This window comes from Rhinoderma darwinii, unplaced genomic scaffold, assembly GCF_050947455.1.
Source record: "Rhinoderma darwinii isolate aRhiDar2 unplaced genomic scaffold, aRhiDar2.hap1 Scaffold_986, whole genome shotgun sequence".
Classification (NCBI taxonomy): domain Eukaryota; kingdom Metazoa; phylum Chordata; class Amphibia; order Anura; family Rhinodermatidae; genus Rhinoderma; species Rhinoderma darwinii.
In genome coordinates this window covers 1-26599 of record NW_027464560.1, presented here as the reverse complement: position 1 = coordinate 26599, position 26599 = coordinate 1, and the positions used below count along the sequence as shown (strand labels likewise).

Sequence of the window (26599 nt, the reverse complement as noted above, 5' to 3'; positions counted from 1 at the left end):
GGCCTCAGAGATAAAAGCCTGGGCCCAGGCAGTGTTGGTCAGTGCTGCTCAGCAGGCAGCACTGGACTGGACTGGATTACAGCTGATACAAGGTGTGAAGGAACAAGGGGTGGCTGTGGGCATGCACTTGCTGCCGCTGCCAGTGTTTATCTGCATGGCAGCAGGGCATTTGGGCGTTGCCAGGAAGGCGTTTTTATGTAGATTCCTCCTCTTTCAGCACTGCATTGTGGTGCAAGCAAAAGAAGCAAATCCTGTCTGGCTTCCTCTCCGGCCTTTATTCACCTCCCGTGTAGCTGTGAGTGTGTGAGCCTGCAGGGCCCCATGGAATTGCCTAGAAGTAGGCTGAATCGCTGCAAGGGCTGAACAGCAGTATCGGGCAGGCTCGGGCAACGCGCGGCCCGTTCGGGTTATCGCTTCTCGGCCTTTTGGCTAAGATCAAGTGTAGTATCTGTTCTTATCAGTTTAATATCTGATACGTCCCCTATCTGGGGACCATATATTAAATGGATTTTTAGAACAGGGAGATGGAAATAGAGCTTGCTCTGTCCACTCCACGCATTGACCTGGTATTGCAGTATTTCCAGGACCGGTGCACCCTTTCCTTATGTGTTGACTAAAAGCAGATTCCAAAAGTGTTTTTTGTCTTTGCTATTGTTTCTGTCTTTCTGAAGGGATCTCCCCTTTTAATCCCATTATTTCAACACCTGTTGGACAATGCATGAGTGATAATGAGCTCATTGATTAAATGCAATTAATGAATAGATTGCCACCTCTTGTTGTGTGTCGTCTGTGTTTCTGTGTTTCCGGCATTTCACATTGGAACACCTCATTCACCTTCCTTGTCTTCTCTCCGCCCTCCCTTTTAGGTAAGTTAAAGAGCTGCACCTGAGCCAGCCACTGATTGATTGATTGATTGATTGATTGATTGATTGATTGATTGATTGATGCAGCACAACAGTCAAATAGTGGAGTGGAGTAGGGGAACAGCAAACAGCCAATAAAGCAGCCCGCCCGCTCGCCTGCCCGCCACAATGGACCTACCTGTGTACACTAGATGGATGTGATGGAATGTACTGTCGTCCCTACATTTCAAGAAGAAGTAAGAATTGCAGTTGCAACAAAGCCTTGCTTGCCTACAAAGAGAGCAGCAATTTGGATTTGTTACTATGTTACCTAGAAGAATAACAAACTGTGCAAGGATGGAGGTTGTAGGAGCAAGGAGAAGTTGTCTGTAAAGTTGGTGGATGCCTATTTTCCATTTTGCAGTCCCTTGTCTCCCTCTTGTGGCCTCCTGGAGGCAACTAGCTGTGCAAAAAAAAGACAGCCTGGCGGCCGGCTGTTGCAGTGTTGCCCTCTCAGGCAACACTGAGTGACTGACTGAGCCTCACCGTCTTATATAAAGTTCAGACGGAACTTTGCACGTGTCATAGTGGAGCCCTCAGGATTCCAGAGCCAGCTTTCTGACATCATAATGGGGCCTCAGAGATAAAAGCCTGGGCCCAGGCAGTGTTGGTCAGTGCTGCTCAGCAGGCAGCACTGGACTGGACTGGATTACAGCTGATACAAGGTGTGAAGGAACAAGGGGTGGCTGGGTGGCTGTGGGCATGCACTTGCTGCCGCTGCCAGTGTTTATCTGCATGGCAGCAGGGCATTTGGGCGTTGCCAGGAAGGCGTTTTTATGTAGATTCCTCCTCTTTCAGCACTGCATTGTGGTGCAAGCAAAAGAAGCAAATCCTGTCTGGCTTCCTCTCCGGCCTTTATTCACCTCCCGTGTAGCTGTGAGTGTGTGAGCCTGCAGGGCCCCATGGAATTGCCTAGAAGTAGGCTGAATCGCTGCAAGGGCTGAACAGCAGTATCGGGCAGGCTCGGGCAACGCGCGGCCCGTTCGGGTTATCGCTTCTCGGCCTTTTGGCTAAGATCAAGTGTAGTATCTGTTCTTATCAGTTTAATATCTGATACGTCCCCTATCTGGGGACCATATATTAAATGGATTTTTAGAACAGGGAGATGGAAATAGAGCTTGCTCTGTCCACTCCACGCATTGACCTGGTATTGCAGTATTTCCAGGACCGGTGCACCCTTTCCTTATGTGTTGACTAAAAGCAGATTCCAAAAGTGTTTTTTGTCTTTGCTATTGTTTCTGTCTTTCTGAAGGGATCTCCCCTTTTAATCCCATTATTTCAACACCTGTTGGACAATGCATGAGTGATAATGAGCTCATTGATTAAATGCAATTAATGAATAGATTGCCACCTCTTGTTGTGTGTCGTCTGTGTTTCTGTGTTTCCGGCATTTCACATTGGAACACCTCATTCACCTTCCTTGTCTTCTCTCCGCCCTCCCTTTTAGGTAAGTTAAAGAGCTGCACCTGAGCCAGCCACTGATTGATTGATTGATTGATTGATTGATTGATTGATTGATTGATTGATTGATGCAGCACAACAGTCAAATAGTGGAGTGGAGTAGGGGAACAGCAAACAGCCAATAAAGCAGCCCGCCCGCTCGCCTGCCCGCCACAATGGACCTACCTGTGTACACTAGATGGATGTGATGGAATGTACTGTCGTCCCTACATTTCAAGAAGAAGTAAGAATTGCAGTTGCAACAAAGCCTTGCTTGCCTACAAAGAGAGCAGCAATTTGGATTTGTTACTATGTTACCTAGAAGAATAACAAACTGTGCAAGGATGGAGGTTGTAGGAGCAAGGAGAAGTTGTCTGTAAAGTTGGTGGATGCCTATTTTCCATTTTGCAGTCCCTTGTCTCCCTCTTGTGGCCTCCTGGAGGCAACTAGCTGTGCAAAAAAAAGACAGCCTGGCGGCCGGCTGTTGCAGTGTTGCCCTCTCAGGCAACACTGAGTGACTGACTGAGCCTCACCGTCTTATATAAAGTTCAGACGGAACTTTGCACGTGTCATAGTGGAGCCCTCAGGATTCCAGAGCCAGCTTTCTGACATCATAATGGGGCCTCAGAGATAAAAGCCTGGGCCCAGGCAGTGTTGGTCAGTGCTGCTCAGCAGGCAGCACTGGACTGGACTGGATTACAGCTGATACAAGGTGTGAAGGAACAAGGGGTGGCTGTGGGCATGCACTTGCTGCCGCTGCCAGTGTTTATCTGCATGGCAGCAGGGCATTTGGGCGTTGCCAGGAAGGCGTTTTTATGTAGATTCCTCCTCTTTCAGCACTGCATTGTGGTGCAAGCAAAAGAAGCAAATCCTGTCTGGCTTCCTCTCCGGCCTTTATTCACCTCCCGTGTAGCTGTGAGTGTGTGAGCCTGCAGGGCCCCATGGAATTGCCTAGAAGTAGGCTGAATCGCTGCAAGGGCTGAACAGCAGTATCGGGCAGGCTCGGGCAACGCGCGGCCCGTTCGGGTTATCGCTTCTCGGCCTTTTGGCTAAGATCAAGTGTAGTATCTGTTCTTATCAGTTTAATATCTGATACGTCCCCTATCTGGGGACCATATATTAAATGGATTTTTAGAACAGGGAGATGGAAATAGAGCTTGCTCTGTCCACTCCACGCATTGACCTGGTATTGCAGTATTTCCAGGACCGGTGCACCCTTTCCTTATGTGTTGACTAAAAGCAGATTCCAAAAGTGTTTTTTGTCTTTGCTATTGTTTCTGTCTTTCTGAAGGGATCTCCCCTTTTAATCCCATTATTTCAACACCTGTTGGACAATGCATGAGTGATAATGAGCTCATTGATTAAATGCAATTAATGAATAGATTGCCACCTCTTGTTGTGTGTCGTCTGTGTTTCTGTGTTTCCGGCATTTCACATTGGAACACCTCATTCACCTTCCTTGTCTTCTCTCCGCCCTCCCTTTTAGGTAAGTTAAAGAGCTGCACCTGAGCCAGCCACTGATTGATTGATTGATTGATTGATTGATTGATTGATTGATTGATTGATTGATGCAGCACAACAGTCAAATAGTGGAGTGGAGTAGGGGAACAGCAAACAGCCAATAAAGCAGCCCGCCCGCTCGCCTGCCCGCCACAATGGACCTACCTGTGTACACTAGATGGATGTGATGGAATGTACTGTCGTCCCTACATTTCAAGAAGAAGTAAGAATTGCAGTTGCAACAAAGCCTTGCTTGCCTACAAAGAGAGCAGCAATTTGGATTTGTTACTATGTTACCTAGAAGAATAACAAACTGTGCAAGGATGGAGGTTGTAGGAGCAAGGAGAAGTTGTCTGTAAAGTTGGTGGATGCCTATTTTCCATTTTGCAGTCCCTTGTCTCCCTCTTGTGGCCTCCTGGAGGCAACTAGCTGTGCAAAAAAAAGACAGCCTGGCGGCCGGCTGTTGCAGTGTTGCCCTCTCAGGCAACACTGAGTGACTGACTGAGCCTCACCGTCTTATATAAAGTTCAGACGGAACTTTGCACGTGTCATAGTGGAGCCCTCAGGATTCCAGAGCCAGCTTTCTGACATCATAATGGGGCCTCAGAGATAAAAGCCTGGGCCCAGGCAGTGTTGGTCAGTGCTGCTCAGCAGGCAGCACTGGACTGGACTGGATTACAGCTGATACAAGGTGTGAAGGAACAAGGGGTGGCTGTGGGCATGCACTTGCTGCCGCTGCCAGTGTTTATCTGCATGGCAGCAGGGCATTTGGGCGTTGCCAGGAAGGCGTTTTTATGTAGATTCCTCCTCTTTCAGCACTGCATTGTGGTGCAAGCAAAAGAAGCAAATCCTGTCTGGCTTCCTCTCCGGCCTTTATTCACCTCCCGTGTAGCTGTGAGTGTGTGAGCCTGCAGGGCCCCATGGAATTGCCTAGAAGTAGGCTGAATCGCTGCAAGGGCTGAACAGCAGTATCGGGCAGGCTCGGGCAACGCGCGGCCCGTTCGGGTTATCGCTTCTCGGCCTTTTGGCTAAGATCAAGTGTAGTATCTGTTCTTATCAGTTTAATATCTGATACGTCCCCTATCTCGGGACCATATATTAAATGGATTTTTAGAACAGGGAGATGGAAATAGAGCTTGCTCTGTCCACTCCACGCATTGACCTGGTATTGCAGTATTTCCAGGACCGGTGCACCCTTTCCTTATGTGTTGACTAAAAGCAGATTCCAAAAGTGTTTTTTGTCTTTGCTATTGTTTCTGTCTTTCTGAAGGGATCTCCCCTTTTAATCCCATTATTTCAACACCTGTTGGACAATGCATGAGTGATAATGAGCTCATTGATTAAATGCAATTAATGAATAGATTGCCACCTCTTGTTGTGTGTCGTCTGTGTTTCTGTGTTTCCGGCATTTCACATTGGAACACCTCATTCACCTTCCTTGTCTTCTCTCCGCCCTCCCTTTTAGGTAAGTTAAAGAGCTGCACCTGAGCCAGCCACTGATTGATTGATTGATTGATTGATGATGATTGATTGATTGATTGATTGATTGATTGATTGATTGATTGATTGATTGATGCAGCACAACAGTCAAATAGTGGAGTGGAGTAGGGGAACAGCAAACAGCCAATAAAGCAGCCCGCCCGCTCGCCTGCCCGCCACAATGGACCTACCTGTGTACACTAGATGGATGTGATGGAATGTACTGTCGTCCCTACATTTCAAGAAGAAGTAAGAATTGCAGTTGCAACAAAGCCTTGCTTGCCTACAAAGAGAGCAGCAATTTGGATTTGTTACTATGTTACCTAGAAGAATAACAAACTGTGCAAGGATGGAGGTTGTAGGAGCAAGGAGAAGTTGTCTGTAAAGTTGGTGGATGCCTATTTTCCATTTTGCAGTCCCTTGTCTCCCTCTTGTGGCCTCCTGGAGGCAACTAGCTGTGCAAAAAAAAGACAGCCTGGCGGCCGGCTGTTGCAGTGTTGCCCTCTCAGGCAACACTGAGTGACTGACTGAGCCTCACCGTCTTATATAAAGTTCAGACGGAACTTTGCACGTGTCATAGTGGAGCCCTCAGGATTCCAGAGCCAGCTTTCTGAAATCATAATGGGGCCTCAGAGATAAAAGCCTGGGCCCAGGCAGTGTTGGTCAGTGCTGCTCAGCAGGCAGCACTGGACTGGACTGGATTACAGCTGATACAAGGTGTGAAGGAACAAGGGGTGGCTGTGGGCATGCACTTGCTGCCGCTGCCAGTGTTTATCTGCATGGCAGCAGGGCATTTGGGCGTTGCCAGGAAGGCGTTTTTATGTAGATTCCTCCTCTTTCAGCACTGCATTGTGGTGCAAGCAAAAGAAGCAAATCCTGTCTGGCTTCCTCTCCGGCCTTTATTCACCTCCCGTGTAGCTGTGAGTGTGTGAGCCTGCAGGGCCCCATGGAATTGCCTAGAAGTAGGCTGAATCGCTGCAAGGGCTGAACAGCAGTATCGGGCAGGCTCGGGCAACGCGCGGCCCGTTCGGGTTATCGCTTCTCGGCCTTTTGGCTAAGATCAAGTGTAGTATCTGTTCTTATCAGTTTAATATCTGATACGTCCCCTATCTGGGGACCATATATTAAATGGATTTTTAGAACAGGGAGATGGAAATAGAGCTTGCTCTGTCCACTCCACGCATTGACCTGGTATTGCAGTATTTCCAGGACCGGTGCACCCTTTCCTTATGTGTTGACTAAAAGCAGATTCCAAAAGTGTTTTTTGTCTTTGCTATTGTTTCTGTCTTTCTGAAGGGATCTCCCCTTTTAATCCCATTATTTCAACACCTGTTGGACAATGCATGAGTGATAATGAGCTCATTGATTAAATGCAATTAATGAATAGATTGCCACCTCTTGTTGTGTGTCGTCTGTGTTTCTGTGTTTCCGGCATTTCACATTGGAACACCTCATTCACCTTCCTTGTCTTCTCTCCGCCCTCCCTTTTAGGTAAGTTAAAGAGCTGCACCTGAGCCAGCCACTGATTGATTGATTGATTGATTGATTGATTGATTGATTGATTGATTGATTGATTGATTGATGCAGCACAACAGTCAAATAGTGGAGTGGAGTAGGGGAACAGCAAACAGCCAATAAAGCAGCCCGCCCGCTCGCCTGCCCGCCACAATGGACCTACCTGTGTACACTAGATGGATGTGATGGAATGTACTGTCGTCCCTACATTTCAAGAAGAAGTAAGAATTGCAGTTGCAACAAAGCCTTGCTTGCCTACAAAGAGAGCAGCAATTTGGATTTGTTACTATGTTACCTAGAAGAATAACAAACTGTGCAAGGATGGAGGTTGTAGGAGCAAGGAGAAGTTGTCTGTAAAGTTGGTGGATGCCTATTTTCCATTTTGCAGTCCCTTGTCTCCCTCTTGTGGCCTCCTGGAGGCAACTAGCTGTGCAAAAAAAAGACAGCCTGGCGGCCGGCTGTTGCAGTGTTGCCCTCTCAGGCAACACTGAGTGACTGACTGAGCCTCACCGTCTTATATAAAGTTCAGACGGAACTTTGCACGTGTCATAGTGGAGCCCTCAGGATTCCAGAGCCAGCTTTCTGACATCATAATGGGGCCTCAGAGATAAAAGCCTGGGCCCAGGCAGTGTTGGTCAGTGCTGCTCAGCAGGCAGCACTGGACTGGACTGGATTACAGCTGATACAAGGTGTGAAGGAACAAGGGGTGGCTGTGGGCATGCACTTGCTGCCGCTGCCAGTGTTTATCTGCATGGCAGCAGGGCATTTGGGCGTTGCCAGGAAGGCGTTTTTATGTAGATTCCTCCTCTTTCAGCACTGCATTGTGGTGCAAGCAAAAGAAGCAAATCCTGTCTGGCTTCCTCTCCGGCCTTTATTCACCTCCCGTGTAGCTGTGAGTGTGTGAGCCTGCAGGGCCCCATGGAATTGCCTAGAAGTAGGCTGAATCGCTGCAAGGGCTGAACAGCAGTATCGGGCAGGCTCGGGCAACGCGCGGCCCGTTCGGGTTATCGCTTCTCGGCCTTTTGGCTAAGATCAAGTGTAGTATCTGTTCTTATCAGTTTAATATCTGATACGTCCCCTATCTGGGGACCATATATTAAATGGATTTTTAGAACAGGGAGATGGAAATAGAGCTTGCTCTGTCCACTCCACGCATTGACCTGGTATTGCAGTATTTCCAGGACCGGTGCACCCTTTCCTTATGTGTTGACTAAAAGCAGATTCCAAAAGTGTTTTTTGTCTTTGCTATTGTTTCTGTCTTTCTGAAGGGATCTCCCCTTTTAATCCCATTATTTCAACACCTGTTGGACAATGCATGAGTGATAATGAGCTCATTGATTAAATGCAATTAATGAATAGATTGCCACCTCTTGTTGTGTGTCGTCTGTGTTTCTGTGTTTCCGGCATTTCACATTGGAACACCTCATTCACCTTCCTTGTCTTCTCTCCGCCCTCCCTTTTAGGTAAGTTAAAGAGCTGCACCTGAGCCAGCCACTGATTGATTGATTGATTGATTGATTGATTGATTGATTGATTGATTGATTGATGCAGCACAACAGTCAAATAGTGGAGTGGAGTAGGGGAACAGCAAACAGCCAATAAAGCAGCCCGCTCGCCTGCCCGCCACAATGGACCTACCTGTGTACACTAGATGGATGTGATGGAATGTACTGTCGTCCCTACATTTCAAGAAGAAGTAAGAATTGCAGTTGCAACAAAGCCTTGCTTGCCTACAAAGAGAGCAGCAATTTGGATTTGTTACTATGTTACCTAGAAGAATAACAAACTGTGCAAGGATGGAGGTTGTAGGAGCAAGGAGAAGTTGTCTGTAAAGTTGGTGGATGCCTATTTTCCATTTTGCAGTCCCTTGTCTCCCTCTTGTGGCCTCCTGGAGGCAACTAGCTGTGCAAAAAAAAGACAGCCTGGCGGCCGGCTGTTGCAGTGTTGCCCTCTCAGGCAACACTGAGTGACTGACTGAGCCTCACCGTCTTATATAAAGTTCAGACGGAACTTTGCACGTGTCATAGTGGAGCCCTCAGGATTCCAGAGCCAGCTTTCTGACATCATAATGGGGCCTCAGAGATAAAAGCCTGGGCCCAGGCAGTGTTGGTCAGTGCTGCTCAGCAGGCAGCACTGGACTGGACTGGATTACAGCTGATACAAGGTGTGAAGGAACAAGGGGTGGCTGTGGGCATGCACTTGCTGCCGCTGCCAGTGTTTATCTGCATGGCAGCAGGGCATTTGGGCGTTGCCAGGAAGGCGTTTTTATGTAGATTCCTCCTCTTTCAGCACTGCATTGTGGTGCAAGCAAAAGAAGCAAATCCTGTCTGGCTTCCTCTCCGGCCTTTATTCACCTCCCGTGTAGCTGTGAGTGTGTGAGCCTGCAGGGCCCCATGGAATTGCCTAGAAGTAGGCTGAATCGCTGCAAGGGCTGAACAGCAGTATCGGGCAGGCTCGGGCAACGCGCGGCCCGTTCGGGTTATCGCTTCTCGGCCTTTTGGCTAAGATCAAGTGTAGTATCTGTTCTTATCAGTTTAATATCTGATACGTCCCCTATCTGGGGACCATATATTAAATGGATTTTTAGAACAGGGAGATGGAAATAGAGCTTGCTCTGTCCACTCCACGCATTGACCTGGTATTGCAGTATTTCCAGGACCGGTGCACCCTTTCCTTATGTGTTGACTAAAAGCAGATTCCAAAAGTGTTTTTTGTCTTTGCTATTGTTTCTGTCTTTCTGAAGGGATCTCCCCTTTTAATCCCATTATTTCAACACCTGTTGGACAATGCATGAGTGATAATGAGCTCATTGATTAAATGCAATTAATGAATAGATTGCCACCTCTTGTTGTGTGTCGTCTGTGTTTCTGTGTTTCCGGCATTTCACATTGGAACACCTCATTCACCTTCCTTGTCTTCTCTCCGCCCTCCCTTTTAGGTAAGTTAAAGAGCTGCACCTGAGCCAGCCACTGATTGATTGATTGATTGATTGATTGATTGATTGATTGATTGATTGATTGATTGATTGATGCAGCACAACAGTCAAATAGTGGAGTGGAGTAGGGGAACAGCAAACAGCCAATAAAGCAGCCCGCCCGCTCGCCTGCCCGCCACAATGGACCTACCGATGTGATGGAATGTACTGTCGTCCCTACATTTCAAGAAGAAGTAAGAATTGCAGTTGCAACAAAGCCTTGCTTGCCTACAAAGAGAGCAGCAATTTGGATTTGTTACTATGTTACCTAGAAGAATAACAAACTGTGCAAGGATGGAGGTTGTAGGAGCAAGGAGAAGTTGTCTGTAAAGTTGGTGGATGCCTATTTTCCATTTTGCAGTCCCTTGTCTCCCTCTTGTGGCCTCCTGGAGGCAACTAGCTGTGCAAAAAAAAGACAGCCTGGCGGCCGGCTGTTGCAGTGTTGCCCTCTCAGGCAACACTGAGTGACTGACTGAGCCTCACCGTCTTATATAAAGTTCAGACGGAACTTTGCACGTGTCATAGTGGAGCCCTCACGATTCCAGAGCCAGCTTTCTGACATCATAATGGGGCCTCAGAGATAAAAGCCTGGGCCCAGGCAGTGTTGGTCAGTGCTGCTCAGCAGGCAGCACTGGACTGGACTGGATTACAGCTGATACAAGGTGTGAAGGAACAAGGGGTGGCTGTGGGCATGCACTTGCTGCCGCTGCCAGTGTTTATCTGCATGGCAGCAGGGCATTTGGGCGTTGCCAGGAAGGCGTTTTTATGTAGATTCCTCCTCTTTCAGCACTGCATTGTGGTGCAAGCAAAAGAAGCAAATCCTGTCTGGCTTCCTCTCCGGCCTTTATTCACCTCCCGTGTAGCTGTGAGTGTGTGAGCCTGCAGGGCCCCATGGAATTGCCTAGAAGTAGGCTGAATCGCTGCAAGGGCTGAACAGCAGTATCGGGCAGGCTCGGGCAACGCGCGGCCCGTTCGGGTTATCGCTTCTCGGCCTTTTGGCTAAGATCAAGTGTAGTATCTGTTCTTATCAGTTTAATATCTGATACGTCCCCTATCTGGGGACCATATATTAAATGGATTTTTAGAACAGGGAGATGGAAATAGAGCTTGCTCTGTCCACTCCACGCATTGACCTGGTATTGCAGTATTTCCAGGACCGGTGCACCCTTTCCTTATGTGTTGACTAAAAGCAGATTCCAAAAGTGTTTTTTGTCTTTGCTATTGTTTCTGTCTTTCTGAAGGGATCTCCCCTTTTAATCCCATTATTTCAACACCTGTTGGACAATGCATGAGTGATAATGAGCTCATTGATTAAATGCAATTAATGAATAGATTGCCACCTCTTGTTGTGTGTCGTCTGTGTTTCTGTGTTTCCGGCATTTCACATTGGAACACCTCATTCACCTTCCTTGTCTTCTCTCCGCCCTCCCTTTTAGGTAAGTTAAAGAGCTGCACCTGAGCCAGCCACTGATTGATTGATTGATTGATTGATTGATTGATTGATTGATTGATTGATTGATTGATTGATTGATTGATTGATTGATGCAGCACAACAGTCAAATAGTGGAGTGGAGTAGGGGAACAGCAAACAGCCAATAAAGCAGCCCGCCCGCTCGCCTGCCCGCCACAATGGACCTACCTGTGTACACTAGATGGATGTGATGGAATGTACTGTCATCCCTACATTTCAAGAAGAAGTAAGAATTGCAGTTGCAACAAAGCCTTGCTTGCCTACAAAGAGAGCAGCAATTTGGATTTGTTACTATGTTACCTAGAAGAATAACAAACTGTGCAAGGATGGAGGTTGTAGGAGCAAGGAGAAGTTGTCTGTAAAGTTGGTGGATGCCTATTTTCCATTTTGCAGTCCCTTGTCTCCCTCTTGTGGCCTCCTGGAGGCAACTAGCTGTGCAAAAAAAAGACAGCCTGGCGGCCGGCTGTTGCAGTGTTGCCCTCTCAGGCAACACTGAGTGACTGACTGAGCCTCACCGTCTTATATAAAGTTCAGACGGAACTTTGCACGTGTCATAGTGGAGCCCTCAGGATTCCAGAGCCAGCTTTCTGACATCATAATGGGGCCTCAGAGATAAAAGCCTGGGCCCAGGCAGTGTTGGTCAGTGCTGCTCAGCAGGCAGCACTGGACTGGACTGGATTACAGCTGATACAAGGTGTGAAGGAACAAGGGGTGGCTGTGGGCATGCACTTGCTGCCGCTGCCAGTGTTTATCTGCATGGCAGCAGGGCATTTGGGCGTTGCCAGGAAGGCGTTTTTATGTAGATTCCTCCTCTTTCAGCACTGCATTGTGGTGCAAGCAAAAGAAGCAAATCCTGTCTGGCTTCCTCTCCGGCCTTTATTCACCTCCCGTGTAGCTGTGAGTGTGTGAGCCTGCAGGGCCCCATGGAATTGCCTAGAAGTAGGCTGAATCGCTGCAAGGGCTGAACAGCAGTATCGGGCAGGCTCGGGCAACGCGCGGCCCGTTCGGGTTATCGCTTCTCGGCCTTTTGGCTAAGATCAAGTGTAGTATCTGTTCTTATCAGTTTAATATCTGATACGTCCCCTATCTGGGGACCATATATTAAATGGATTTTTAGAACAGGGAGATGGAAATAGAGCTTGCTCTGTCCACTCCACGCATTGACCTGGTATTGCAGTATTTCCAGGACCGGTGCACCCTTTCCTTATGTGTTGACTAAAAGCAGATTCCAAAAGTGTTTTTTGTCTTTGCTATTGTTTCTGTCTTTCTGAAGGGATCTCCCCTTTTAATCCCATTATTTCAACACCTGTTGGACAATGCATGAGTGATAATGAGCTCATTGATTAAATGCAATTAATGAATAGATTGCCACCTCTTGTTGTGTGTCGTCTGTGTTTCTGTGTTTCCGGCATTTCACATTGGAACACCTCATTCACCTTCCTTGTCTTCTCTCCGCCCTCCCTTTTAGGTAAGTTAAAGAGCTGCACCTGAGCCAGCCACTGATTGATTGATTGATTGATTGATTGATTGATTGATTGATTGATTGATTGATTGATGCAGCACAACAGTCAAATAGTGGAGTGGAGTAGGGGAACAGCAAACAGCCAATAAAGCAGCCCGCCCGCTCGCCTGCCCGCCACAATGGACCTACCTGTGTACACTAGATGGATGTGATGGAATGTACTGTCGTCCCTACATTTCAAGAAGAAGTAAGAATTGCAGTTGCAACAAAGCCTTGCTTGCCTACAAAGAGAGCAGCAATTTGGATTTGTTACTATGTTACCTAGAAGAATAACAAACTGTGCAAGGATGGAGGTTGTAGGAGCAAGGAGAAGTTGTCTGTAAAGTTGGTGGATGCCTATTTTCCATTTTGCAGTCCCTTGTCTCCCTCTTGTGGCCTCCTGGAGGCAACTAGCTGTGCAAAAAAAAGACAGCCTGGCGGCCGGCTGTTGCAGTGTTGCCCTCTCAGGCAACACTGAGTGACTGACTGAGCCTCACCGTCTTATATAAAGTTCAGACGGAACTTTGCACGTGTCATAGTGGAGCCCTCAGGATTCCAGAGCCAGCTTTCTGACATCATAATGGGGCCTCAGAGATAAAAGCCTGGGCCCAGGCAGTGTTGGTCAGTGCTGCTCAGCAGGCAGCACTGGACTGGACTGGATTACAGCTGATACAAGGTGTGAAGGAACAAGGGGTGGCTGTGGGCATGCACTTGCTGCCGCTGCCAGTGTTTATCTGCATGGCAGCAGGGCATTTGGGCGTTGCCAGGAAGGCGTTTTTATGTAGATTCCTCCTCTTTCAGCACTGCATTGTGGTGCAAGCAAAAGAAGCAAATCCTGTCTGGCTTCCTCTCCGGCCTTTATTCACCTCCCGTGTAGCTGTGAGTGTGTGAGCCTGCAGGGCCCCATGGAATTGCCTAGAAGTAGGCTGAATCGCTGCAAGGGCTGAACAGCAGTATCGGGCAGGCTCGGGCAACGCGCGGCCCGTTCGGGTTATCGCTTCTCGGCCTTTTGGCTAAGATCAAGTGTAGTATCTGTTCTTATCAGTTTAATATCTGATACGTCCCCTATCTGGGGACCATATATTAAATGGATTTTTAGAACAGGGAGATGGAAATAGAGCTTGCTCTGTCCACTCCACGCATTGACCTGGTATTGCAGTATTTCCAGGACCGGTGCACCCTTTCCTTATGTGTTGACTAAAAGCAGATTCCAAAAGTGTTTTTTGTCTTTGCTATTGTTTCTGTCTTTCTGAAGGGATCTCCCCTTTTAATCCCATTATTTCAACACCTGTTGGACAATGCATGAGTGATAATGAGCTCATTGATTAAATGCAATTAATGAATAGATTGCCACCTCTTGTTGTGTGTCGTCTGTGTTTCTGTGTTTCCGGCATTTCACATTGGAACACCTCATTCACCTTCCTTGTCTTCTCTCCGCCCTCCCTTTTAGGTAAGTTAAAGAGCTGCACCTGAGCCAGCCACTGATTGATTGATTGATTGATTGATTGATTGATTGATTGATTGATTGATTGATGCAGCACAACAGTCAAATAGTGGAGTGGAGTAGGGGAACAGCAAACAGCCAATAAAGCAGCCCGCCCGCTCGCCTGCCCGCCACAATGGACCTACCTGTGTACACTAGATGGATGTGATGGAATGTACTGTCGTCCCTACATTTCAAGAAGAAGTAAGAATTGCAGTTGCAACAAAGCCTTGCTTGCCTACAAAGAGAGCAGCAATTTGGATTTGTTACTATGTTACCTAGAAGAATAACAAACTGTGCAAGGATGGAGGTTGTAGGAGCAAGGAGAAGTTGTCTGTAAAGTTGGTGGATGCCTATTTTCCATTTTGCAGTCCCTTGTCTCCCTCTTGTGGCCTCCTGGAGGCAACTAGCTGTGCAAAAAAAAGACAGCCTGGCGGCCGGCTGTTGCAGTGTTGCCCTCTCAGGCAACACTGAGTGACTGACTGAGCCTCACCGTCTTATATAAAGTTCAGACGGAACTTTGCACGTGTCATAGTGGAGCCCTCAGGATTCCAGAGCCAGCTTTCTGACATCATAATGGGGCCTCAGAGATAAAAGCCTGGGCCCAGGCAGTGTTGGTCAGTGCTGCTCAGCAGGCAGCACTGGACTGGACTGGATTACAGCTGATACAAGGTGTGAAGGAACAAGGGGTGGCTGTGGGCATGCACTTGCTGCCGCTGCCAGTGTTTATCTGCATGGCAGCAGGGCATTTGGGCGTTGCCAGGAAGGCGTTTTTATGTAGATTCCTCCTCTTTCAGCACTGCATTGTGGTGCAAGCAAAAGAAGCAAATCCTGTCTGGCTTCCTCTCCGGCCTTTATTCACCTCCCGTGTAGCTGTGAGTGTGTGAGCCTGCAGGGCCCCATGGAATTGCCTAGAAGTAGGCTGAATCGCTGCAAGGGCTGAACAGCAGTATCGGGCAGGCTCGGGCAACGCGCGGCCCGTTCGGGTTATCGCTTCTCGGCCTTTTGGCTAAGATCAAGTGTAGTATCTGTTCTTATCAGTTTAATATCTGATACGTCCCCTATCTGGGGACCATATATTAAATGGATTTTTAGAACAGGGAGATGGAAATAGAGCTTGCTCTGTCCACTCCACGCATTGACCTGGTATTGCAGTATTTCCAGGACCGGTGCACCCTTTCCTTATGTGTTGACTAAAAGCAGATTCCAAAAGTGTTTTTTGTCTTTGCTATTGTTTCTGTCTTTCTGAAGGGATCTCCCCTTTTAATCCCATTATTTCAACACCTGTTGGACAATGCATGAGTGATAATGAGCTCATTGATTAAATGCAATTAATGAATAGATTGCCACCTCTTGTTGTGTGTCGTCTGTGTTTCTGTGTTTCCGGCATTTCACATTGGAACACCTCATTCACCTTCCTTGTCTTCTCTCCGCCCTCCCTTTTAGGTAAGTTAAAGAGCTGCACCTGAGCCAGCCACTGATTGATTGATTGATTGATTGATTGATTGATTGATTGATTGATTGATTGATTGATTGATGCAGCACAACAGTCAAATAGTGGAGTGGAGTAGGGGAACAGCAAACAGCCAATAAAGCAGCCCGCCCGCTCGCCTGCCCGCCACAATGGACCTACCTGTGTACACTAGATGGATGTGATGGAATGTACTGTCGTCCCTACATTTCAAGAAGAAGTAAGAATTGCAGTTGCAACAAAGCCTTGCTTGCCTACAAAGAGAGCAGCAATTTGGATTTGTTACTATGTTACCTAGAAGAATAACAAACTGTGCAAGGATGGAGGTTGTAGGAGCAAGGAGAAGTTGTCTGTAAAGTTGGTGGATGCCTATTTTCCATTTTGCAGTCCCTTGTCTCCCTCTTGTGGCCTCCTGGAGGCAACTAGCTGTGCAAAAAAAAGACAGCCTGGCGGCCGGCTGTTGCAGTGTTGCCCTCTCAGGCAACACTGAGTGACTGACTGAGCCTCACCGTCTTATATAAAGTTCAGACGGAACTTTGCACGTGTCATAGTGGAGCCCTCAGGATTCCAGAGCCAGCTTTCTGACATCATAATGGGGCCTCAGAGATAAAAGCCTGGGCCCAGGCAGTGTTGGTCAGTGCTGCTCAGCAGGCAGCACTGGACTGGACTGGATTACAGCTGATACAAGGTGTGAAGGAACAAGGGGTGGCTGTGGGCATGCACTTGCTGCCGCTGCCAGTGTTTATCTGCATGGCAGCAGGGCATTTGGGCGTTGCCAGGAAGGCGTTTTTATGTAGATTCCTCCTCTTTCAGCACTGCATTGTGGTGCAAGCAAAAGAAGCAAATCCTGTCTGGCTTCCTCTCCGGCCTTTATTCACCTCCCGTGTAGCTGTGAGTGTGTGAGCCTGCAGGGCCCCATGGAATTGCCTAGAAGTAGGCTGAATCGCTGCAAGGGCTGAACAGCAGTATCGGGCAGGCTCGGGCAACGCGCGGCCCGTTCGGGTTATCGCTTCTCGGCCTTTTGGCTAAGATCAAGTGTAGTATCTGTTCTTATCAGTTTAATATCTGATACGTCCCCTATCTGGGGACCATATATTAAATGGATTTTTAGAACAGGGAGATGGAAATAGAGCTTGCTCTGTCCACTCCACGCATTGACCTGGTATTGCAGTATTTCCAGGACCGGTGCACCCTTTCCTTATGTGTTGACTAAAAGCAGATTCCAAAAGTGTTTTTTGTCTTTGCTATTGTTTCTGTCTTTCTGAAGGGATCTCCCCTTTTAATCCCATTATTTCAACACCTGTTGGACAATGCATGAGTGATAATGAGCTCATTGATTAAATGCAATTAATGAATAGATTGCCACCTCTTGTTGTGTGTCGTCTGTGTTTCTGTGTTTCCGGCATTTCACATTGGAACACCTCATTCACCTTCCTTGTCTTCTCTCCGCCCTCCCTTTTAGGTAAGTTAAAGAGCTGCACCTGAGCCAGCCACTGATTGATTGATTGATTGATTGATTGATTGATTGATTGATTGATTGATTGATTGATGCAGCACAACAGTCAAATAGTGGAGTGGAGTAGGGGAACAGCAAACAGCCAATAAAGCAGCCCGCCCGCTCGCCTGCCCGCCACAATGGACCTACCTGTGTACACTAGATGGATGTGATGGAATGTACTGTCGTCCCTACATTTCAAGAAGAAGTAAGAATTGCAGTTGCAACAAAGCCTTGCTTGCCTACAAAGAGAGCAGCAATTTGGATTTGTTACTATGTTACCTAGAAGAATAACAAACTGTGCAAGGATGGAGGTTGTAGGAGCAAGGAGAAGTTGTCTGTAAAGTTGGTGGATGCCTATTTTCCATTTTGCAGTCCCTTGTCTCCCTCTTGTGGCCTCCTGGAGGCAACTAGCTGTGCAAAAAAAAGACAGCCTGGCGGCCGGCTGTTGCAGTGTTGCCCTCTCAGGCAACACTGAGTGACTGACTGAGCCTCACCGTCTTATATAAAGTTCAGACGGAACTTTGCACGTGTCATAGTGGAGCCCTCAGGATTCCAGAGCCAGCTTTCTGACATCATAATGGGGCCTCAGAGATAAAAGCCTGGGCCCAGGCAGTGTTGGTCAGTGCTGCTCAGCAGGCAGCACTGGACTGGACTGGATTACAGCTGATACAAGGTGTGAAGGAACAAGGGGTGGCTGTGGGCATGCACTTGCTGCCGCTGCCAGTGTTTATCTGCATGGCAGCAGGGCATTTGGGCATTGCCAGGAAGGCGTTTTTATGTAGATTCCTCCTCTTTCAGCACTGCATTGTGGTGCAAGCAAAAGAAGCAAATCCTGTCTGGCTTCCTCTCCGGCCTTTATTCACCTCCCGTGTAGCTGTGAGTGTGTGAGCCTGCAGGGCCCCATGGAATTGCCTAGAAGTAGGCTGAATCGCTGCAAGGGCTGAACAGCAGTATCGGGCAGGCTCGGGCAACGCGCGGCCCGTTCGGGTTATCGCTTCTCGGCCTTTTGGCTAAGATCAAGTGTAGTATCTGTTCTTATCAGTTTAATATCTGATACGTCCCCTATCTGGGGACCATATATTAAATGGATTTTTAGAACAGGGAGATGGAAATAGAGCTTGCTCTGTCCACTCCACGCATTGACCTGGTATTGCAGTATTTCCAGGACCGGTGCACCCTTTCCTTATGTGTTGACTAAAAGCAGATTCCAAAAGTGTTTTTTGTCTTTGCTATTGTTTCTGTCTTTCTGAAGGGATCTCCCCTTTTAATCCCATTATTTCAACACCTTTTGGACAATGCATGAGTGATAATGAGCTCATTGATTAAATGCAATTAATGAATAGATTGCCACCTCTTGTTGTGTGTCGTCTGTGTTTCTGTGTTTCCGGCATTTCACATTGGAACACCTCATTCACCTTCCTTGTCTTCTCTCCGCCCTCCCTTTTAGGTAAGTTAAAGAGCTGCACCTGAGCCAGCCACTGATTGATTGATTGATTGATTGATTGATTGATTGATTGATTGATTGATGCAGCACAACAGTCAAATAGTGGAGTGGAGTAGGGGAACAGCAAACAGCCAATAAAGCAGCCCGCCCGCTCGCCTGCCCGCCACAATGGACCTACCTGTGTACACTAGATGGATGTGATGGAATGTACTGTCGTCCCTACATTTCAAGAAGAAGTAAGAATTGCAGTTGCAACAAAGCCTTGCTTGCCTACAAAGAGAGCAGCAATTTGGATTTGTTACTATGTTACCTAGAAGAATAACAAACTGTGCAAGGATGGAGGTTGTAGGAGCAAGGAGAAGTTGTCTGTAAAGTTGGTGGATGCCTATTTTCCATTTTGCAGTCCCTTGTCTCCCTCTTGTGGCCTCCTGGAGGCAACTAGCTGTGCAAAAAAAAGACAGCCTGGCGGCCGGCTGTTGCAGTGTTGCCCTCTCAGGCAACACTGAGTGACTGACTGAGCCTCACCGTCTTATATAAAGTTCAGACGGAACTTTGCACGTGTCATAGTGGAGCCCTCAGGATTCCAGAGCCAGCTTTCTGACATCATAATGGGGCCTCAGAGATAAAAGCCTGGGCCCAGGCAGTGTTGGTCAGTGCTGCTCAGCAGGCAGCACTGGACTGGACTGGATTACAGCTGATACAAGGTGTGAAGGAACAAGGGGTGGCTGTGGGCATGCACTTGCTGCCGCTGCCAGTGTTTATCTGCATGGCAGCAGGGCATTTGGGCGTTGCCAGGAAGGCGTTTTTATGTAGATTCCTCCTCTTTCAGCACTGCATTGTGGTGCAAGCAAAAGAAGCAAATCCTGTCTGGCTTCCTCTCCGGCCTTTATTCACCTCCCGTGTAGCTGTGAGTGTGTGAGCCTGCAGGGCCCCATGGAATTGCCTAGAAGTAGGCTGAATCGCTGCAAGGGCTGAACAGCAGTATCGGGCAGGCTCGGGCAACGCGCGGCCCGTTCGGGTTATCGCTTCTCGGCCTTTTGGCTAAGATCAAGTGTAGTATCTGTTCTTATCAGTTTAATATCTGATACGTCCCCTATCTGGGGACCATATATTAAATGGATTTTTAGAACAGGGAGATGGAAATAGAGCTTACTCTGTCCACTCCACGCATTGACCTGGTATTGCAGTATTTCCAGGACCGGTGCACCCTTTCCTTATGTGTTGACTAAAAGCAGATTCCAAAAGTGTTTTTTGTCTTTGCTATTGTTTCTGTCTTTCTGAAGGGATCTCCCCTTTTAATCCCATTATTTCAACACCTGTTGGACAATGCATGAGTGATAATGAGCTCATTGATTAAATGCAATTAATGAATAGATTGCCACCTCTTGTTGTGTGTCGTCTGTGTTTCTGTGTTTCCGGCATTTCACATTGGAACACCTCATTCACCTTCCTTGTCTTCTCTCCGCCCTCCCTTTTAGGTAAGTTAAAGAGCTGCACCTGAGCCAGCCACTGATTGATTGATTGATTGATTGATTGATTGATTGATTGATTGATTGATTGATTGATTGATGCAGCACAACAGTCAAATAGTGGAGTGGAGTAGGGGAACAGCAAACAGCCAATAAAGCAGCCCGCCCGCTCGCCTGCCCGCCACAATGGACCTACCTGTGTACACTAGATGGATGTGATGGAATGTACTGTCGTCCCTACATTTCAAGAAGAAGTAAGAATTGCAGTTGCAACAAAGCCTTGCTTGCCTACAAAGAGAGCAGCAATTTGGATTTGTTACTATGTTACCTAGAAGAATAACAAACTGTGCAAGGATGGAGGTTGTAGGAGCAAGGAGAAGTTGTCTGTAAAGTTGGTGGATGCCTATTTTCCATTTTGCAGTCCCTTGTCTCCCTCTTGTGGCCTCCTGGAGGCAACTAGCTGTGCAAAAAAAAGACAGCCTGGCGGCCGGCTGTTGCAGTGTTGCCCTCTCAGGCAACACTGAGTGACTGACTGAGCCTCACCGTCTTATATAAAGTTCAGACGGAACTTTGCACGTGTCATAGTGGAGCCCTCAGGATTCCAGAGCCAGCTTTCTGACATCATAATGGGGCCTCAGAGATAAAAGCCTGGGCCCAGGCAGTGTTGGTCAGTGCTGCTCAGCAGGCAGCACTGGACTGGACTGGATTACAGCTGATACAAGGTGTGAAGGAACAAGGGGTGGCTGTGGGCATGCACTTGCTGCCGCTGCCAGTGTTTATCTGCATGGCAGCAGGGCATTTGGGCGTTGCCAGGAAGGCGTTTTTATGTAGATTCCTCCTCTTTCAGCACTGCATTGTGGTGCAAGCAAAAGAAGCAAATCCTGTCTGGCTTCCTCTCCGGCCTTTATTCACCTCCCGTGTAGCTGTGAGTGTGTGAGCCTGCAGGGCCCCATGGAATTGCCTAGAAGTAGGCTGAATCGCTGCAAGGGCTGAACAGCAGTATCGGGCAGGCTCGGGCAACGCGCGGCCCGTTCGGGTTATCGCTTCTCGGCCTTTTGGCTAAGATCAAGTGTAGTATCTGTTCTTATCAGTTTAATATCTGATACGTCCCCTATCTGGGGACCATATATTAAATGGATTTTTAGAACAGGGAGATGGAAATAGAGCTTGCTCTGTCCACTCCACGCATTGACCTGGTATTGCAGTATTTCCAGGACCGGTGCACCCTTTCCTTATGTGTTGACTAAAAGCAGATTCCAAAAGTGTTTTTTGTCTTTGCTATTGTTTCTGTCTTTCTGAAGGGATCTCCCCTTTTAATCCCATTATTTCAACACCTGTTGGACAATGCATGAGTGATAATGAGCTCATTGATTAAATGCAATTAATGAATAGATTGCCACCTCTTGTTGTGTGTCGTCTGTGTTTCTGTGTTTCCGGCATTTCACATTGGAACACCTCATTCACCTTCCTTGTCTTCTCTCCGCCCTCCCTTTTAGGTAAGTTAAAGAGCTGCACCTGAGCCAGCCACTGATTGATTGATTGATTGATTGATTGATTGATTGATTGATTGATTGATTGATGCAGCACAACAGTCAAATAGTGGAGTGGAGTAGGGGAACAGCAAACAGCCAATAAAGCAGCCCGCCCGCTCGCCTGCCCGCCACAATGGACCTACCTGTGTACACTAGATGGATGTGATGGAATGTACTGTCGTCCCTACATTTCAAGAAGAAGTAAGAATTGCAGTTGCAACAAAGCCTTGCTTGCCTACAAAGAGAGCAGCAATTTGGATTTGTTACTATGTTACCTAGAAGAATAACAAACTGTGCAAGGATGGAGGTTGTAGGAGCAAGGAGAAGTTGTCTGTAAAGTTGGTGGATGCCTATTTTCCATTTTGCAGTCCCTTGTCTCCCTCTTGTGGCCTCCTGGAGGCAACTAGCTGTGCAAAAAAAAGACAGCCTGGCGGCCGGCTGTTGCAGTGTTGCCCTCTCAGGCAACACTGAGTGACTGACTGAGCCTCACCGTCTTATATAAAGTTCAGACGGAACTTTGCACGTGTCATAGTGGAGCCCTCAGGATTCCAGAGCCAGCTTTCTGACATCATAATGGGGCCTCAGAGATAAAAGCCTGGGCCCAGGCAGTGTTGGTCAGTGCTGCTCAGCAGGCAGCACTGGACTGGACTGGATTACAGCTGATACAAGGTGTGAAGGAACAAGGGGTGGCTGTGGGCATGCACTTGCTGCCGCTGCCAGTGTTTATCTGCATGGCAGCAGGGCATTTGGGCGTTGCCAGGAAGGCGTTTTTATGTAGATTCCTCCTCTTTCAGCACTGCATTGTGGTGCAAGCAAAAGAAGCAAATCCTGTCTGGCTTCCTCTCCGGCCTTTATTCACCTCCCGTGTAGCTGTGAGTGTGTGAGCCTGCAGGGCCCCATGGAATTGCCTAGAAGTAGGCTGAATCGCTGCAAGGGCTGAACAGCAGTATCGGGCAGGCTCGGGCAACGCGCGGCCCGTTCGGGTTATCGCTTCTCGGCCTTTTGGCTAAGATCAAGTGTAGTATCTGTTCTTATCAGTTTAATATCTGATACGTCCCCTATCTGGGGACCATATATTAAATGGATTTTTAGAACAGGGAGATGGAAATAGAGCTTGCTCTGTCCACTCCACGCATTGACCTGGTATTGCAGTATTTCCAGGACCGGTGCACCCTTTCCTTATGTGTTGACTAAAAGCAGATTCCAAAAGTGTTTTTTGTCTTTGCTATTGTTTCTGTCTTTCTGAAGGGATCTCCCCTTTTAATCCCATTATTTCAACACCTGTTGGACAATGCATGAGTGATAATGAGCTCATTGATTAAATGCAATTAATGAATAGATTGCCACCTCTTGTTGTGTGTCGTCTGTGTTTCTGTGTTTCCGGCATTTCACATTGGAACACCTCATTCACCTTCCTTGTCTTCTCTCCGCCCTCCCTTTTAGGTAAGTTAAAGAGCTGCACCTGAGCCAGCCACTGATTGATTGATTGATTGATTGATTGATTGATTGATTGATTGATGCAGCACAACAGTCAAATAGTGGAGTGGAGTAGGGGAACAGCAAACAGCCAATAAAGCAGCCCGCCCGCTCGCCTGCCCGCCACAATGGACCTACCTGTGTACACTAGATGGATGTGATGGAATGTACTGTCGTCCCTACATTTCAAGAAGAAGTAAGAATTGCAGTTGCAACAAAGCCTTGCTTGCCTACAAAGAGAGCAGCAATTTGGATTTGTTACTATGTTACCTAGAAGAATAACAAACTGTGCAAGGATGGAGGTTGTAGGAGCAAGGAGAAGTTGTCTGTAAAGTTGGTGGATGCCTATTTTCCATTTTGCAGTCCCTTGTCTCCCTCTTGTGGCCTCCTGGAGGCAACTAGCTGTGCAAAAAAAAGACAGCCTGGCGGCCGGCTGTTGCAGTGTTGCCCTCTCAGGCAACACTGAGTGACTGACTGAGCCTCACCGTCTTATATAAAGTTCAGACGGAACTTTGCACGTGTCATAGTGGAGCCCTCAGGATTCCAGAGCCAGCTTTCTGACATCATAATGGGGCCTCAGAGATAAAAGCCTGGGCCCAGGCAGTGTTGGTCAGTGCTGCTCAGCAGGCAGCACTGGACTGGACTGGATTACAGCTGATACAAGGTGTGAAGGAACAAGGGGTGGCTGTGGGCATGCACTTGCTGCCGCTGCCAGTGTTTATCTGCATGGCAGCAGGGCATTTGGGCGTTGCCAGGAAGGCGTTTTTATGTAGATTCCTCCTCTTTCAGCACTGCATTGTGGTGCAAGCAAAAGAAGCAAATCCTGTCTGGCTTCCTCTCCGGCCTTTATTCACCTCCCGTGTAGCTGTGAGTGTGTGAGCCTGCAGGGCCCCATGGAATTGCCTAGAAGTAGGCTGAATCGCTGCAAGGGCTGAACAGCAGTATCGGGCAGGCTCGGGCAACGCGCGGCCCGTTCGGGTTATCGCTTCTCGGCCTTTTGGCTAAGATCAAGTGTAGTATCTGTTCTTATCAGTTTAATATCTGATACGTCCCCTATCTGGGGACCATATATTAAATGGATTTTTAGAACAGGGAGATGGAAATAGAGCTTGCTCTGTCCACTCCACGCATTGACCTGGTATTGCAGTATTTCCAGGACCGGTGCACCCTTTCCTTATGTGTTGACTAAAAGCAGATTCCAAAAGTGTTTTTTGTCTTTGCTATTGTTTCTGTCTTTCTGAAGGGATCTCCCCTTTTAATCCCATTATTTCAACACCTTTTGGACAATGCATGAGTGATAATGAGCTCATTGATTAAATGCAATTAATGAATAGATTGCCACCTCTTGTTGTGTGTCGTCTGTGTTTCTGTGTTTCCGGCATTTCACATTGGAACACCTCATTCACCTTCCTTGTCTTCTCTCCGCCCTCCCTTTTAGGTAAGTTAAAGAGCTGCACCTGAGCCAGCCACTGATTGATTGATTGATTGATTGATTGATTGATTGATTGATTGATTGATTGATTGATTGATTGCAGCACAACAGTCAAATAGTGGAGTGGAGTAGGGGAACAGCAAACAGCCAATAAAGCAGCCCGCCCGCTCGCCTGCCCGCCACAATGGACCTACCTGTGTACACTAGATGGATGTGATGGAATGTACTGTCGTCCCTACATTTCAAGAAGAAGTAAGAATTGCAGTTGCAACAAAGCCTTGCTTGCCTACAAAGAGAGCAGCAATTTGGATTTGTTACTATGTTACCTAGAAGAATAACAAACTGTGCAAGGATGGAGGTTGTAGGAGCAAGGAGAAGTTGTCTGTAAAGTTGGTGGATGCCTATTTTCCATTTTGCAGTCCCTTGTCTCCCTCTTGTGGCCTCCTGGAGGCAACTAGCTGTGCAAAAAAAAGACAGCCTGGCGGCCGGCTGTTGCAGTGTTGCCCTCTCAGGCAACACTGAGTGACTGACTGAGCCTCACCGTCTTATATAAAGTTCAGACGGAACTTTGCACGTGTCATAGTGGAGCCCTCAGGATTCCAGAGCCAGCTTTCTGACATCATAATGGGGCCTCAGAGATAAAAGCCTGGGCCCAGGCAGTGTTGGTCAGTGCTGCTCAGCAGGCAGCACTGGACTGGACTGGATTACAGCTGATACAAGGTGTGAAGGAACAAGGGGTGGCTGTGGGCATGCACTTGCTGCCGCTGCCAGTGTTTATCTGCATGGCAGCAGGGCATTTGGGCGTTGCCAGGAAGGCGTTTTTATGTAGATTCCTCCTCTTTCAGCACTGCATTGTGGTGCAAGCAAAAGAAGCAAATCCTGTCTGGCTTCCTCTCCGGCCTTTATTCACCTCCCGTGTAGCTGTGAGTGTGTGAGCCTGCAGGGCCCCATGGAATTGCCTAGAAGTAGGCTGAATCGCTGCAAGGGCTGAACAGCAGTATCGGGCAGGCTCGGGCAACGCGCGGCCCGTTCGGGTTATCGCTTCTCGGCCTTTTGGCTAAGATCAAGTGTAGTATCTGTTCTTATCAGTTTAATATCTGATACGTCCCCTATCTGGGGACCATATATTAAATGGATTTTTAGAACAGGGAGATGGAAATAGAGCTTGCTCTGTCCACTCCACGCATTGACCTGGTATTGCAGTATTTCCAGGACCGGTGCACCCTTTCCTTATGTGTTGACTAAAAGCAGATTCCAAAAGTGTTTTTTGTCTTTGCTATTGTTTCTGTCTTTCTGAAGGGATCTCCCCTTTTAATCCCATTATTTCAACACCTGTTGGACAATGCATGAGTGATAATGAGCTCATTGATTAAATGCAATTAATGAATAGATTGCCACCTCTTGTTGTGTGTCGTCTGTGTTTCTGTGTTTCCGGCATTTCACATTGGAACACCTCATTCACCTTCCTTGTCTTCTCTCCGCCCTCCCTTTTAGGTAAGTTAAAGAGCTGCACCTGAGCCAGCCACTGATTGATTGATTGATTGATTGATTGATTGATTGATTGATTGATTGATGCAGCACAACAGTCAAATAGTGGAGTGGAGTAGGGGAACAGCAAACAGCCAATAAAGCAGCCCGCCCGCTCGCCTGCCCGCCACAATGGACCTACCTGTGTACACTAGATGGATGTGATGGAATGTACTGTCGTCCCTACATTTCAAGAAGAAGTAAGAATTGCAGTTGCAACAAAGCCTTGCTTGCCTACAAAGAGAGCAGCAATTTGGATTTGTTACTATGTTACCTAGAAGAATAACAAACTGTGCAAGGATGGAGGTTGTAGGAGCAAGGAGAAGTTGTCTGTAAAGTTGGTGGATGCCTATTTTCCATTTTGCAGTCCCTTGTCTCCCTCTTGTGGCCTCCTGGAGGCAACTAGCTGTGCAAAAAAAAGACAGCCTGGCGGCCGGCTGTTGCAGTGTTGCCCTCTCAGGCAACACTGAGTGACTGACTGAGCC

The 26599-nt window shown here is 47.7% G+C and overlaps 18 non-coding genes across 18 annotated transcripts; all 18 read left to right on the top strand.

Moving 5' to 3' along the window:
* The first annotated feature begins 409 nt into the window (after positions 1-409).
* LOC142734877 (U2 spliceosomal RNA) lies at positions 410-600 on the top strand. The gene has a single exon (XR_012880411.1). It is a non-coding gene; the product is annotated as a U2 spliceosomal RNA (small nuclear RNA).
* Positions 601-1892: 1292 nt separating this feature from the next.
* LOC142734874 (U2 spliceosomal RNA) lies at positions 1893-2083 on the top strand. Its single transcript, XR_012880409.1, has one exon. It is a non-coding gene; the product is annotated as a U2 spliceosomal RNA (small nuclear RNA).
* A 1288-nt stretch (positions 2084-3371) lies between these two features.
* On the top strand, positions 3372-3562 carry LOC142734873 (U2 spliceosomal RNA). The gene has a single exon (XR_012880408.1). It is a non-coding gene; the product is annotated as a U2 spliceosomal RNA (small nuclear RNA).
* Positions 3563-4850: 1288 nt separating this feature from the next.
* LOC142734862 (U2 spliceosomal RNA) lies at positions 4851-5041 on the top strand. Its single transcript, XR_012880399.1, has one exon. It is a non-coding gene; the product is annotated as a U2 spliceosomal RNA (small nuclear RNA).
* A 1314-nt stretch (positions 5042-6355) lies between these two features.
* Positions 6356-6546, top strand: LOC142734872 (U2 spliceosomal RNA). The gene has a single exon (XR_012880407.1). It is a non-coding gene; the product is annotated as a U2 spliceosomal RNA (small nuclear RNA).
* A 1296-nt stretch (positions 6547-7842) lies between these two features.
* Positions 7843-8033, top strand: LOC142734871 (U2 spliceosomal RNA). The gene has a single exon (XR_012880406.1). It is a non-coding gene; the product is annotated as a U2 spliceosomal RNA (small nuclear RNA).
* Positions 8034-9317: 1284 nt separating this feature from the next.
* LOC142734870 (U2 spliceosomal RNA) lies at positions 9318-9508 on the top strand. Its single transcript, XR_012880405.1, has one exon. It is a non-coding gene; the product is annotated as a U2 spliceosomal RNA (small nuclear RNA).
* A 1281-nt stretch (positions 9509-10789) lies between these two features.
* LOC142734869 (U2 spliceosomal RNA) lies at positions 10790-10980 on the top strand. The gene has a single exon (XR_012880404.1). It is a non-coding gene; the product is annotated as a U2 spliceosomal RNA (small nuclear RNA).
* A 1312-nt stretch (positions 10981-12292) lies between these two features.
* On the top strand, positions 12293-12483 carry LOC142734868 (U2 spliceosomal RNA). The gene has a single exon (XR_012880403.1). It is a non-coding gene; the product is annotated as a U2 spliceosomal RNA (small nuclear RNA).
* A 1292-nt stretch (positions 12484-13775) lies between these two features.
* LOC142734867 (U2 spliceosomal RNA) lies at positions 13776-13966 on the top strand. The gene has a single exon (XR_012880402.1). It is a non-coding gene; the product is annotated as a U2 spliceosomal RNA (small nuclear RNA).
* A 1288-nt stretch (positions 13967-15254) lies between these two features.
* Positions 15255-15445, top strand: LOC142734866 (U2 spliceosomal RNA). The gene has a single exon (XR_012880401.1). It is a non-coding gene; the product is annotated as a U2 spliceosomal RNA (small nuclear RNA).
* A 1296-nt stretch (positions 15446-16741) lies between these two features.
* On the top strand, positions 16742-16932 carry LOC142734855 (U2 spliceosomal RNA). Its single transcript, XR_012880392.1, has one exon. It is a non-coding gene; the product is annotated as a U2 spliceosomal RNA (small nuclear RNA).
* Positions 16933-18224: 1292 nt separating this feature from the next.
* Positions 18225-18415, top strand: LOC142734912 (U2 spliceosomal RNA). The gene has a single exon (XR_012880443.1). It is a non-coding gene; the product is annotated as a U2 spliceosomal RNA (small nuclear RNA).
* A 1284-nt stretch (positions 18416-19699) lies between these two features.
* On the top strand, positions 19700-19890 carry LOC142734861 (U2 spliceosomal RNA). Its single transcript, XR_012880398.1, has one exon. It is a non-coding gene; the product is annotated as a U2 spliceosomal RNA (small nuclear RNA).
* Positions 19891-21186: 1296 nt separating this feature from the next.
* LOC142734900 (U2 spliceosomal RNA) lies at positions 21187-21377 on the top strand. Its single transcript, XR_012880432.1, has one exon. It is a non-coding gene; the product is annotated as a U2 spliceosomal RNA (small nuclear RNA).
* A 1288-nt stretch (positions 21378-22665) lies between these two features.
* LOC142734888 (U2 spliceosomal RNA) lies at positions 22666-22856 on the top strand. Its single transcript, XR_012880421.1, has one exon. It is a non-coding gene; the product is annotated as a U2 spliceosomal RNA (small nuclear RNA).
* Positions 22857-24136: 1280 nt separating this feature from the next.
* Positions 24137-24327, top strand: LOC142734876 (U2 spliceosomal RNA). The gene has a single exon (XR_012880410.1). It is a non-coding gene; the product is annotated as a U2 spliceosomal RNA (small nuclear RNA).
* Positions 24328-25624: 1297 nt separating this feature from the next.
* On the top strand, positions 25625-25815 carry LOC142734848 (U2 spliceosomal RNA). The gene has a single exon (XR_012880386.1). It is a non-coding gene; the product is annotated as a U2 spliceosomal RNA (small nuclear RNA).
* Positions 25816-26599: the final 784 nt, after the last annotated feature.